Below are 12,633 nucleotides of genomic sequence, written 5' to 3' on the forward strand. Positions count from 1 at the left end.
TTGGCACCGCATGTTGTTAACATGAAATGTTTGTGGAGATGTTTGAGCAAAGGCTCAAGACAAGTTCCAAGCCACCCCCGGTGTGTGTCTTCACAAAAGAATGAAACTCAAGACTTGAAAAGAGTCAGCCGGCCGGCCTGCTCAGGCCATCAAAAGGAATGAATGACGGGCTAATTACTACAAACAATGGAAAATCATCCAGCCCAGGTCAAGGACAGCATCTCATCTGACAAGTTATTCCATACACATTTGGGTATTGAATTTCATTTGCAGAGTTTACATTTAAGTGGATCAAATGTAGCACAACTTTAATAGTTTTTAATAGAGGATAAAACCCAAGCCTCTCTTAATTTGACCCATGGGGATAACAAAACATACATTTGACATTGAAAAATGAGGATATTTTAAAACAACAGTTATTCTACGTTTTGTCCACTGGAGAACGCACTGACGACGACCGCTTATGTGAAATTGTCACTCGGACGCCTGATGACAATGATGCACTTGCTTGCCACGTTTTAGGAGCAAAAGTAAGCCTACTCCATATTTAGGACTACTTCTGGGAGAAAGATTTGGAGACGCTCAGTATTGCAAAACGTCCGTCAAGAGAGCTTGCTTTGACGTTACTATGTGGATGGACACACTTGGACGGCACCAGTGTGACACCCGCTGAGCAGCTGTACGCTTTTCATTTGGGGTTCGGCCCTTCGGCTGCTGTCCAAACAGAGACGCACGATTGAACCCAGACAAAGGCTACGCAGATTGAAAATACAAAAACGCTGGTGTCACATCTCGGGGCCACTTCACCCCACCGGTGTTATTTCAGCAAGCAAGGGTCAGCGACCTCTTGCCGCGAGTCACCATCTCGGGCGCTTTTACGAGCTCCGAGGCGCTGGCTTTGAAATGACGCACGCACGCACGCACGCAGACGCTCGGGCGTGTGGACACACACAAACAAAACGTCCGACTACAATCGCACAGCATGTCGCGGCCGAGGCGCACAGTCAACACAAACACGCCAGCGTATGCTTGAAAGACAGAACCGCTGCTCGCCCGCCTGGACTCCAGACACGGAACTCGGGCCAAAATTGGAGACTTTTGTAAATATGTCATGCGTGCATGAATAATTGCATGTCTGTTCGTACAATCCTTTTCATCTGACTCCGAAATGTTGAGAATGTTTTTGTGAATGTTTGGAAACAACGTCATCACCATGACAACTGCTCATGTCATGGATCAAAATGTCCCTTTTGATAATTTGGGTTTGAGTCATTTCACGCTTGACCTTACATAAACATGTTTTTATTTTAACAAATAAGACTGAGGAAGGACGAATCAATTATTAAAAGATACGCAAGTGAGGAACACCTGATGCCTTGGCTCAGTTCAAACTGGAAAGCTTTGAAACCCGAAGGCGAGTGCTGTTGGGAAATGTCTTCCTCTGCTGGCAACAAGCGGCCCTGCTCAAATCCATCCTCAGAAAGGCAAGCTTGGTCTTGTCTAAAATGATCAATACAGAGAAAGCCCTACTGGCCTGCGACAAGTAATTGATGCATAATAATACAAATGATATATATTAAAAATAATTTGATGAAAGTGTGCATGTAACACAAACTAAAATGCTAAAACACTTCAACGTCAAAAACACAGTTAACACAGCACCAGTCGAAAAAGTTTAGAAGATAAAAAGATGTGCTTGATGTGTGTTAGCAACGTTTGCAGCAACAATGGCATCAGCGACCCCAAATGATTCTATCTCACGTCTTTGCCGTTGGCCAAGACAAATTTATACAGGTGCTGGGCTCCAAACAAAAAGACACCTGGTGAAAATCAAACAGGAAAAAGAAAAAAAAAAAAACTGTCCACGCCAAATGTGAGATAAAGCACTCTGGAAATGGCGATAAGATACAAAACGACATCATGCGGTTCCCGCTGTGGTCAGAGGAAAAGTGCAAACTTGATTTGGTGCTACAGCTTGCACCTGCATGATGATGTCAGAGCCCACAGGAAACCGCAGACGTGTGCTGCGGGGATTAGGTTTCCCCGTTTGACAGATCAAGCCCTTAAAGCTCCTTAATATCAAACATGAAATGACATTCAAAAGGTGAACTTAAGCCACCATGCTGCATCATTTCACAGGGTGAAAGCTCCGCCTCCCCCCTACCCGCCCGACCCTCCAAAGGCCAAACGCAAAGCACTGGCTTGAGCAAAAAGTGGAGAGGAGTCTCCTCCTAGCGGCACTTTCAAAGCAGGCAGCTTGAAGACATGCCGGCGTCTTCCACTTTGAACACAAATGACTCGTGCGGTTATCGTGATGACTTTGGTCAGGTTTTTTTTTTGGGGATTGCTCTCCCATTAACATGCATTAAGTCAAGATTCCAAACCTTGATCTACTTTTACTACTCAGCTTTTTAAAAGTCCAAATGTTCCTGTTTCACAGTATGCACATTTTGCATTCTACCACAAATACCATGCTTTTTTTTTCCTCCAGATTTGTTAATATGTTCCTTCAATATCTCGGGGTTATTGACACACGTACAATATTCTTTTGACATCAGAGTGCTTGGACTCTGAGGCGAAGTCTTTGACAAATCATTGACCTGCTTTCCAGACTCTCCCACACCTGGAATCCAGACAGAGTCGAACAGGAGCAAGGGTGAGGGGCTCGCTCGCATACAAATCGACCCAAATGCAGCAGAGTGAGAGAAAATAGCCACCAGCTACATTTGAAATTTTCTCCATGCAGCCATTGGGTTTCTCAATTTCTTCTCCTCGTTTGGGTGGGACCCAACACCGGTTCGATTTCAAAGATCATATGGGGAAACTCTCCGTGGGGGGGGGATAAATGACTGACAGGATGTTCTGGTCTTTGAGACTTGCTGTATGTACATGAATCATTCTTGTCTTGCTGACTATTTGGCAGCGAGTTAAGGTGAGCTCACTGGAGCAGCAACTATGCAAAGGAGCTGCGCTTCAGCACCTGAAGGACAAGCCCAAACCTTTTTTTTTTCCTCCGACCACACTGGCTCTTGTTTGATGCCAAGCACCGTGTTTTATAAGCCCATAAATATGTCAAGGCCGTTAAGTAAACAATGCTTTTTCTGCCATAACTAATGAGTGACTGACCTGCTGAAGGAAGGAAAGAAAGAAAGCAGCAGACATTTCAAATGCATGTAAACACCTTCCTTCCTTCTTTCCTTTTTTTGGGGGGGATTAAAACAGACAGCCAGACTATTTGGTTGAGGACTTGGTGATGATGGCAGCTTACGTCGCCGCTTTCAGCTGGTTTTGTGTTTGGACAGCTGTTGACGACAACGCTTCCGAAAATCAAGAGCGGCGATCCCAAGTTGGTCGACTGTCGGGGATTTAGATGTGAAACCGGAAGAGCGACTGCGTCACGCATCACATCGACTCTATTTGTCCCATTTGTTTTTCAAGCCGAGTTTCCCCGATTAGACAATCCCCAGGGGAGAGAAATGTACTTTGCGCCGGATTCTTTTCGGCCACATGAGAGAGCATGTTTGTTAAAATCCCCCTTTCATGTAAAAGTTGGCGTGCAAGTGGAGAGGCGCAATTCACACGATAAAGCATCATCGGCTTCTCTTATGTGATTTGTTTTTTTTCCAGAGAAGGGGTAATTGTGCTCACGGCCCACATGATTGAGAATTTCCTGTCACACACTCCGAGGCTCTTTGGCCTTTCTTTCCCGCTCCAAACGCATGTCGTGAAACAGTCAGACGAGACGAGTTGGGAATGTTGGCCCGGGTACAAACCGGCGTCCCTTTGTCACCGGCGGACTTGACGCCTCGGCAGGGATTTATCTTTCTGGCTTTAAATGGCGCAAGAGACCCCAGAAAGATCTCTCGTTACATTACGGGAGGAAATTGATGTGCCAAACTCTCTGACAGAATTTATTTCCGTTCCCTGACGCATGCCAAGATGAGTAACATGTTGCTGTACAGTTTTCGAACGTGAATCAGCAACGGCAGCGACGTTTCTTGCAAACAGATGGGAAGAGGGGAAATCCAGATGTCGACCAAGAATGGCCGTCGGAGCCTTTCCTTCTTATCTCAAGTCTGGCTTTCGGGAATATGTTGCGAGTTACATGGAAGAAGCTGAGTTGACGATTAACAAAGCTAATTTTGTACCACAAATAAAGTAACAATGGATTCATTCAAGCTTCACCGCAGACTTTGTTGAACATTTCCCTGACACGACTTTCTGCTCCAACAAAACATGTGACGGCAAGATGTTCAATTCCGAGCCAGCCCCTAAGGTGAACTCCGCAAAGGGATTTCCAAAAAGGAAACTTCAAAGCCCATTTGAGCTCGGCGGCTTTCGGAGGAAGAACATTGATTAGCGGGAGGAAATGCCGTGCGATTGCCAGAACTTGATGGGCAGAGGTCCGAAAACGCAGACGGTGTCATCTCACTCAACGGCCATGTACAGGAAAGACGACCCAGCTGAAGTTTTCATTGTATGCTGCACACATTCAGGACATCCTCAGCCCCAAAACCCAACCGAGGACTGGACGGTAGAGGAAACTGCATCTCAAGTTTTTTCCTCAATTCGGTCCAGATAAATTCAGGTATCACAATATTGCCAGGGACTTTTTGGAGTTAACTACTCCACAAAAAGGAGTGTTCTGGAAAAAAAGGAATCAAACCATTCCTGTGGGTTTTAAACTAAGGCATTTTTAGAGGGGGTGTGATGAACTTCACATGTGTCAACCTTCTCCACGCACTCCAAAAACATTGCCGAACGTGGAGGTGGAGAGCGAGATTGTAATATTTTCAGCAGACCTTGCTGGATTTCCTGCAAGTTGTTTTTGAAAAAGGAGGTCAAGGGAGCCTCTTCGGTCGCGAGGCCAGGCCAGGCCTTGCTTGCAAATTTGCATAGCTTCACTTTGCAGTTGAACTACCTGAACGGAAAGATGCCTTCAAAGGACGTATGACACATTTTCAAAGCTGGCTAAAGCGCAACAAGAGGAAGCCTCCCGAAGGACACAATGTCGCCCTTTCAAGTCCGCGTCTCGTACTCATTATTTGTCTTTGGGTCTCCAGTTTATGAGCGGGTCCGAGGAGAAAATGCCAGGTTAGAAGGGTGTGGAGGCACACTTAAGCGTCCACGGGGCAACCTTGAATGATTAGATGGGGCCGGCCGCCTCCTTTCATCACTTAAGACAACCAAGGAAGGCTGGAGTGACGCACGAGCCGGTAAATTGCTACCTGCAAGGTTTTTTCCACATTTCCTTGCAAGCCAATACCGACGCAGACGAGAGGGTTCGACTCAGACCGCAAAGGCTTATCGACAATGGGACCGTGAGGTGGCGTGAGAGTCCCACTCAAACTAGTGACCATGGCATCCAGATGCCCGTATAGAAATGGTCCCCCAGATATATGTCACTTGTTGGGGGTCTGGCTGTGGCACCTTGACAGGACGGCCAAACAAAGAAGATTTCAGTTGGGCTGTGTTTCATTTGGGGGGTAGGTAAAAAAGGGAGCCGCGGCCATTATCTGCATTCTCCACGATCTCTGACTATTCACCAAGGCGACTTCAGAGTGTGTGTGTGTGTGTGTGTGTGAGTGAGAGTGTGTGCGACCCCCCCCCCCCCCCCAACACCACCCTCATTTCAGCACCAGCCACTGAGTTTAGGGCCATTTAGATGATTGACAGCCAGCAGAAATAAAGTCAAAAGGCGCTGACCACGTTTGCAGGTTTCCTCCGGTTACTGTCGTACTTTGCCGTGAAATCCCACGTTACGCACTTTGGGTGGAATTCAGTCTTTGTTCAACTGATGTCTGCCTCGGAACAATGGAAGATGGTCATTTGTTAAGGCAACCTCGAAAGGCACCGTTAAGTGAATTCAGAGTTTTCTTTCAACTCTTTTCTTGCTTTGGAAATAAGCATTGACAAGCTCTTCCATCAAGTGTGATGAGAGCAGACTTCTTGCTTCCCTTGCAAGAGAAAAAAGTCTTGACTATTAATCCATGTTTTGCCATCCAGATCTGATTTGAGAGCAGATTTTCTTGTCTTTTCCAAAGCTAGCTATCTTAATGTGTATTCAGCAAAAAATAAGATCAACAAGGACAATTAAGACAAAATAAATACAGGACCAGCAGCTACAGTAAAAAAAAAAAGAAAAACTTCCATGAATCATCATTACTGGAAAACATTGTGACATGTTGAGTACATGCTGACAACTTCCTTGAAGTTATTGTGGAAAAGTAACTTTTGAATTGCTGCCACTTAAATAGTTGGCCTCTGCCCACCCATCCGCGCACGATAAACGATACGACTGAGTCAACATTGGAGCCCAAAATGTGTCTAATGTGAGTTGCTTTGGATTTTGTCAGTCAGGACGTCAAACTACTATGATGAATGATTATAATTAGCCACACGTCAACTTTGTCTGCCTGTGGTTAATCTTAATTAACCAGCGATGGCTTTCGTGATTCATCTGTAGTCTAGACTCGATTTTGTGCTCGCCAATTATTGTACTGTAATTGCTTTTTGGAAACAATAAGACAAGTAAATTCTTCATCCTTTTTGTATTTTTGAATTGTGAACCAATAACTGATAATGCGTCTGTCTCTTTGACTATGAAAGAAAGGCAATGGTGCACGTGTGCAAACTCTTAGTGGACAGTTTCATCCTTGAAACGTTGGAGGTAGTCAAAAAGAAAGATCCTAGAAATCCTCAAAGAAGCACAAAAAAAATTAACCTTTGTGTGTCACAGGTTGCAAAAGGTAATGAGGAGTCGCGGACGCGCTGCAGCCTGTCGGCTTCATAAATCAAACGGCGCGTCTTGGTCACATTCCAAGACGCGCTCATATCTAATAAAACGGAGGCCCGCCGGCCGCTTTGCCATCGCCGACGTCCACTGACAAACTTCCCAGGCTATCGGCATTCTTTGCATTCTCCTGCCAATCACGCGGGACAATTTATTGACTGACCATCGGAAAAAGACCTCGGGGCCGTACGTGCGAGAAGGACGGCAGAATCGAGGCGTTTATCCTTTAAGGGTTAGCCGCTTAACCATGCTCAACTAGCACAACGCGCCAAGCTCACCACACGGCGCCCAAGTGAAGCCACTATCTGTAATTTCCAGCTCCCGTCTTGTCTTGATTAGCCCCTTCTATGCACGCTTATTTCAGTTCAAAGCACGGTGAACAACACGTGCCAAATCTTTGATTGGAAGGGGAAGTTTTTCGTGATGAAAAGGCCACTTTATCACCATCCGCACTGACTATCTCACCGACCGACCGACCGAGCGACGACACACCCATTCACCAGCCCAGACGTTTTGCATGTCTCCACAGGTCCAAGATGTTGCAGAGCAGCTGGGAAGCTGGAAAATCTTCAAATGGATATTCGCATCCGCTCAACGTTCAGCCCGTGCAAACAATGCAAACTATTTCAAAGTAAGGTCCTTGAAGACCTTTGGCGGTTAACTTCGCCTTTCCTTGACACTTTAATCTCCTCGAATGAATTGAAACAATGGCTGCCAGAGGGTGACGTCACGCCGACGGCGATATCAGAGGCCCGCCGGGATACAGAAGTGAAGAGAAGCCGGAGTGACAAAGAGGCCTTTCATCCACAAGACAATATCAGAGCCGTCAATTAGTACAGAGAAGATTAGAGACCGGGGTGCCGGCATTCATAACCCCCCCGCCCACCCCTCTTTTGGGCGCCGCAAAAATCAAATCCAATCAAATCTTCCTCTTCCTTCGTTGGAGCTTACACCAAGCACAGGCATTTTCTAATCCACGTGGTGGAGCTTTAGAGTGCAGCAACCTGATTTCCATTGAACTTAGTGAACCAGCTGAACGGCCCCACGTGGGGGGGGGGGGAGCGTTATTTTCAAAACATACAGTAACCGTGACAACACACGAGGCCGCAGCAGTTTTGAATATTGTGTCACGGGTCCAAAGTAAGCACTGCCGCATCTTGAGGCATCCAAGTGGAAGAGCTCCACCCAGGCCAATATCTGCAGGTATGTATTCCTTCCCTCGGGCATCAAGCGACCTCGTCATACTTTTGGAGTTGGGTAGATGGAAGAATGATAAGCCAGCCATCCCGAGGCTGAGGGGGATCTTCGTTATGGAAATAGTCAGGAATGACATGCGAACCCAACTAAGAGAAGAAATCTTTCCTTACGTTCCCTGGATGATTGAGTTGTTTGCCAGTTATTTGTGGCAACCAGCAACTCTTGATGAAGTCTATGTGACAACAAAGTGTGGCGTAATTTGAAATGAACGCATTCAGTGCCATTGACGGTTATAGATATGAACTGGGTTGGCAGTGAATGAGTTAAACGGGTCGGACTGGCTAAAACTACAAAAGGCAAAAAAGGATTTGGCAAGAAATCGTCACACACTTGATGGACCGTTTGAAAAACGTGTGACGCTCTTGTTATGCTTTCCACATTCAGGACAGGAAACAATCGTCAATAAATGGAGATGGCAGTCAACTAGGGCTGTGAAACCACGGGGTTGTGTTCAACCTGATGTTTTCACAAGCACTTTGCATCCCTCAAAGGCTCAGCGAATTCCTCGGAATGAAGTAGTTTGCCTCGCCAGATGAATGGCCCCCGCAAATCTCTCTGGTCAGTCCTTTAAATATTTCATGTCCTCATGGCTGACCTCCTCCCCTGATCCAAAGCTCTGAATGGATGGCACCGTGCCACCTGGCCCAAAGCAAGCGAGGAGTGAATAGAGGGCAGCCTTTATTGTCTGCAAACTCACCGTTCACACAATTACAAGTTATGAGCGTTCATTGGAGGTGGATTGATGCAGACTCTGCTTCCCACCCCGCGCCACTTTCCTTGTTTTCAACACGTAAAACCGGCAAAGTGGACTCTACACCGCAACCGGCTTGGAAATATTCCGCTTAGCAGCACAAAACAAGATCATCTTTTGCGGTACGATCCTTTGGCAGTTCAATATCAGCCTAAATACTGAACGTGACTTGGGACACACTTGTTCTCAGACTCTGAAGGTTAATAGATTCGTCTTGGATTTGGATTTTGGGAACTGGGACAACTGAAGTCGACGACAGACATTCTGTTACTGGCTCTAGGTCCAGGCTTGGATTGGGATTTTGAGAATTGGGACGACTGAAGTCGACAACAGACACTCTGTTACTGGCACAAGGTCCAGGCTTGGATTTGGATCGCAGAGCACTACTGAGCTGACCCTTTGTGCCACACTTGAAGAGAGCTTCCATAAACAAAGTCCTGAGCGCCATCCACAACTTTTGAAGGACTCTCCAATGTATGACCCTTTGACAATCCATAACTTCTCTTGTTGTGCCTGTAGGCGTGGGCACCTTAGCCTTTTTCAAGTCGTACTTCCAACAGAAGAAGGAAACCTCAGCAAATCCCCCTTTTGTCACGAGCCCTCGAGACTCGACTTGATGGTAATCTGCTCGGCCGGCCCATGGGATTCTCCTCAATTCACACACCCCCGCGGTGTGAGATTTGCCAGTGGGCAAAAAAAAAAAAAAGACAAGTGCCTTAGAGACACAGCGACTCTTGAGGGACGGGTGAATGACCGGAATCCGTGGCCGCTTTCAAAGGCGGCTTGCGAATCGCCAGAGTCAATCAGAAGATAAGACCACATAACAGAGAGCCACGTTTGAAACGGACAAAGGCATTCCTAGGAGAGGCCTCGTGAAATCTTCAATGGTCCATTCACTCGTTTTGCAAAATGCATCGAGTGGGATACTGCGGCTTCTGTTGACTAAAGGTCACATCTGGCATTTTAAATATGCTTCAACTAACCTGTAAATCGGAGGAAAAGCTCACTCAAGTCTCGGTGAGTGTGTCCCAAGAAAAAAAAAACCAGTGATTCTGCAAGAGGGGTGGTCTCTTGTTTGGTGTCATGTGTTCAAGGACAAGAGAAGGCCGCCTACAGCGAGAGACGGGGAACAAAGTGGCAGGTAGAAAGATCTGGTTTCCTCCCGTAGCAGCCAAATGCGTTTCTTGTGCTGGGGAAGTGCGCAAAATTCAACCCAATTTCACCATTTGTCAAGATTGAGACATTGCAACATTTGCATATTGTTGACATCATTTCAGCGGATCATCAAATCTTATCTTTATTGACAAATTCGATGAAAACGATCCACACGCAACCTCCCCTTTAAATGTGAGTAAAAGGTTATCTTTGAATGTGTACACTTTAGGACCAGTGCACTTGTTCTTATTTTTTTTCTACCAAAATGCAGCTGTGAAAATTCCGGCAAACGTGACTCGAGTCGGGGCTGGGAAAGACCAGCAGATAAGTGAGGGTTTTGCCCCCAACAGGAAAGAGCTCAGCATGCCTTGAGTGCCGAAGACATTTGGGCCCACGGCACAAGCGGCCACGCGGACCCGCTCCCCTTTGCGGCAAGACTAGCAATTAGGCGAAAGCTCTGTATTTTGTCATGGGCCGCAACATGAGAGACAAGATGACGGCAGCACCTGAAACTCAAGTGGCGGCACATCCACCATACAAATAACACTGTTTGCAATTCAAAAGCCTTCCCAGGTGACGTATTTGCCAAATACATTTGTCAAGGACGGACTTTTTTTGTCCATACTTGGTCAAGTTTGTTTAGCGAGATGCACGTGTTTCTTTTTCAATGGCGGCAGTTAGAAATAGCAAATGGGAACAAGAAAACCCAATGACAAATAAGTCAAACCTTTCTCTAAATGTTTCCTCCAAGTCCGTGGACTCTAATTTAAACAGCGTGTGTGTGTTTTTGTGTGTGTGTATGTGAGCAGGCGTGGGAGGGGGCTGTCTGAAACTAGGCCATGTTTTTCAATGTCCTGACCCGATCTAGAGATTTGCAACAAAATTTAGACGGGGCAATCCAAGTAAGCAAAGCAGGCTGTGCTGACAAACACATAGACGCAATTTCCCAGCCAGTACCAAAATGGCTTGCCTTTGCAAGCTCCTGTCTTCACACGCCATCTTTTTGAAACAATCACAAAGCTACAAATGAAGAAGAAGAATGCGCAACCTTACGAGTTAGCCGACTTACATCTCGGTGAGTGACACACGCACACACATATACATGCATACACACAAGCACACATACACATACACGCACACACACACAAAATCTGCACTCTGGAAACAGGGAGCGTTAATCCCTCGCGTCAAGGTTGTGCAAAGGCAGAGAAAAGTGAGCCAATAAGGGAGGTGCAGACCACTTGACACTTGGAATGACCCCCCCCCAGCCCCGACCCCACCCCCAGCCACAAGTCCAAACCTGGTAACCCTGACACTCCTAGATAGAAGCCATCCTCCGAGACGGGAGAGGCTTAATGACCTTTGAAATCCACGCGACGGAGATGGCGCCTCGATGCGCAGCACCTCATGAGGTGCTCCATCACCAATAAGTGGCTTTAGCGACTGGCAAATCCAGGGATTAGACATCACAAGGTTGAGTGAGTCAACAGAATCTGCGCACAGCCGACCCATTTATTTCATCATCATCATCATCCAAAAAGTACCACCCATCTGCAGCCTCAGACAATATTTCATTCTTGGAGGGCGTCAATGTTAAGGTTGGGGGGGTGAACTTTCTCTCTGCTTGCACAATCCTCGACTATGTCTCAAATGCGGAATGCCCCGAGGCCAACCGTGATTTTTAATGTGGCATCTAATTCAGCCATTAAATGGCCCGGCGGGGTGTCCCCTTACAAGCGGCCCCACCCCCTCCCTCCTTTTCCTCATCCCGCTCCCCTCAGGCAAAACCACCGCTGGGTGCATGTCAAAGATCACATGACAATAGGGATTCCTGACCCAGCCGGGGACTGGGAATAAATTAGAGCCCAATTCAAGCATGTCACACGCACGCATGCACGACACCGCCGCCGCCGCCGCCGAATGGAAGGAGGACTTTGCGACCCATGATGTCACGTTACCAAAGGTTTCTACTTCTACAGGTACATGAAGGATCTCAACACATGAGAGATGAGTGGCTCAAGGCGAGAGCTGTCTCACTTTACCAAGAAGTAGCAGAGCAGCTAAACTGGAGCTTGCAACTCCCAAAGACTTGAGAGTGAACATTTGTCATAAAGCTAGACTGAAAGTCACACAATTTAGCAATAATCTGCTCCAAGGAGGTCCAGACTCAATGCAAACAGCTCATCCGTCACTTTTGAGTACCCCCCCCCCCCACGAGCCTTTGGCCACCGATCACTTGTCAATCAAATATTAATCAACGCCCTCTCAATTTCATCTCGCTATCAACTTACAGTGCAACAAAACATCAGCCAGATTAAATACGCAGATCAATTATTCAACGACAGAAGACGGTCCTTTCATTCGTGAATATATTTTGGCGTTCCGACATGTCATGTAAAGTCCAGACAAGGAATGCAGAACAATTGGACTTTTTTGTTGTTGTTGTTGACTCACTCGTCAACCGAGGCGCCACTTTGATTGACTTCGTTCACCTCCATGTCAGAATCCACGAAAGCAAATGGCTAAATATTGGACATGCAGAATATTTTAACGCACCTCAGACCAGGAGACAATCAAATCAATGGAGGAAAAGAAAAGTCAACTTAACCCATGGATTGTTGCCATTGGGCGAGTATTTTTGTCTACTATGCTTTGTTGTCATCCGGGTCAATTCATA

Source organism: Syngnathus floridae, chromosome 8, assembly GCF_059516105.1.
Source record: "Syngnathus floridae isolate MCC-2025c chromosome 8, RoL_Sflo_1.0, whole genome shotgun sequence".
Classification (NCBI taxonomy): domain Eukaryota; kingdom Metazoa; phylum Chordata; class Actinopteri; order Syngnathiformes; family Syngnathidae; genus Syngnathus; species Syngnathus floridae.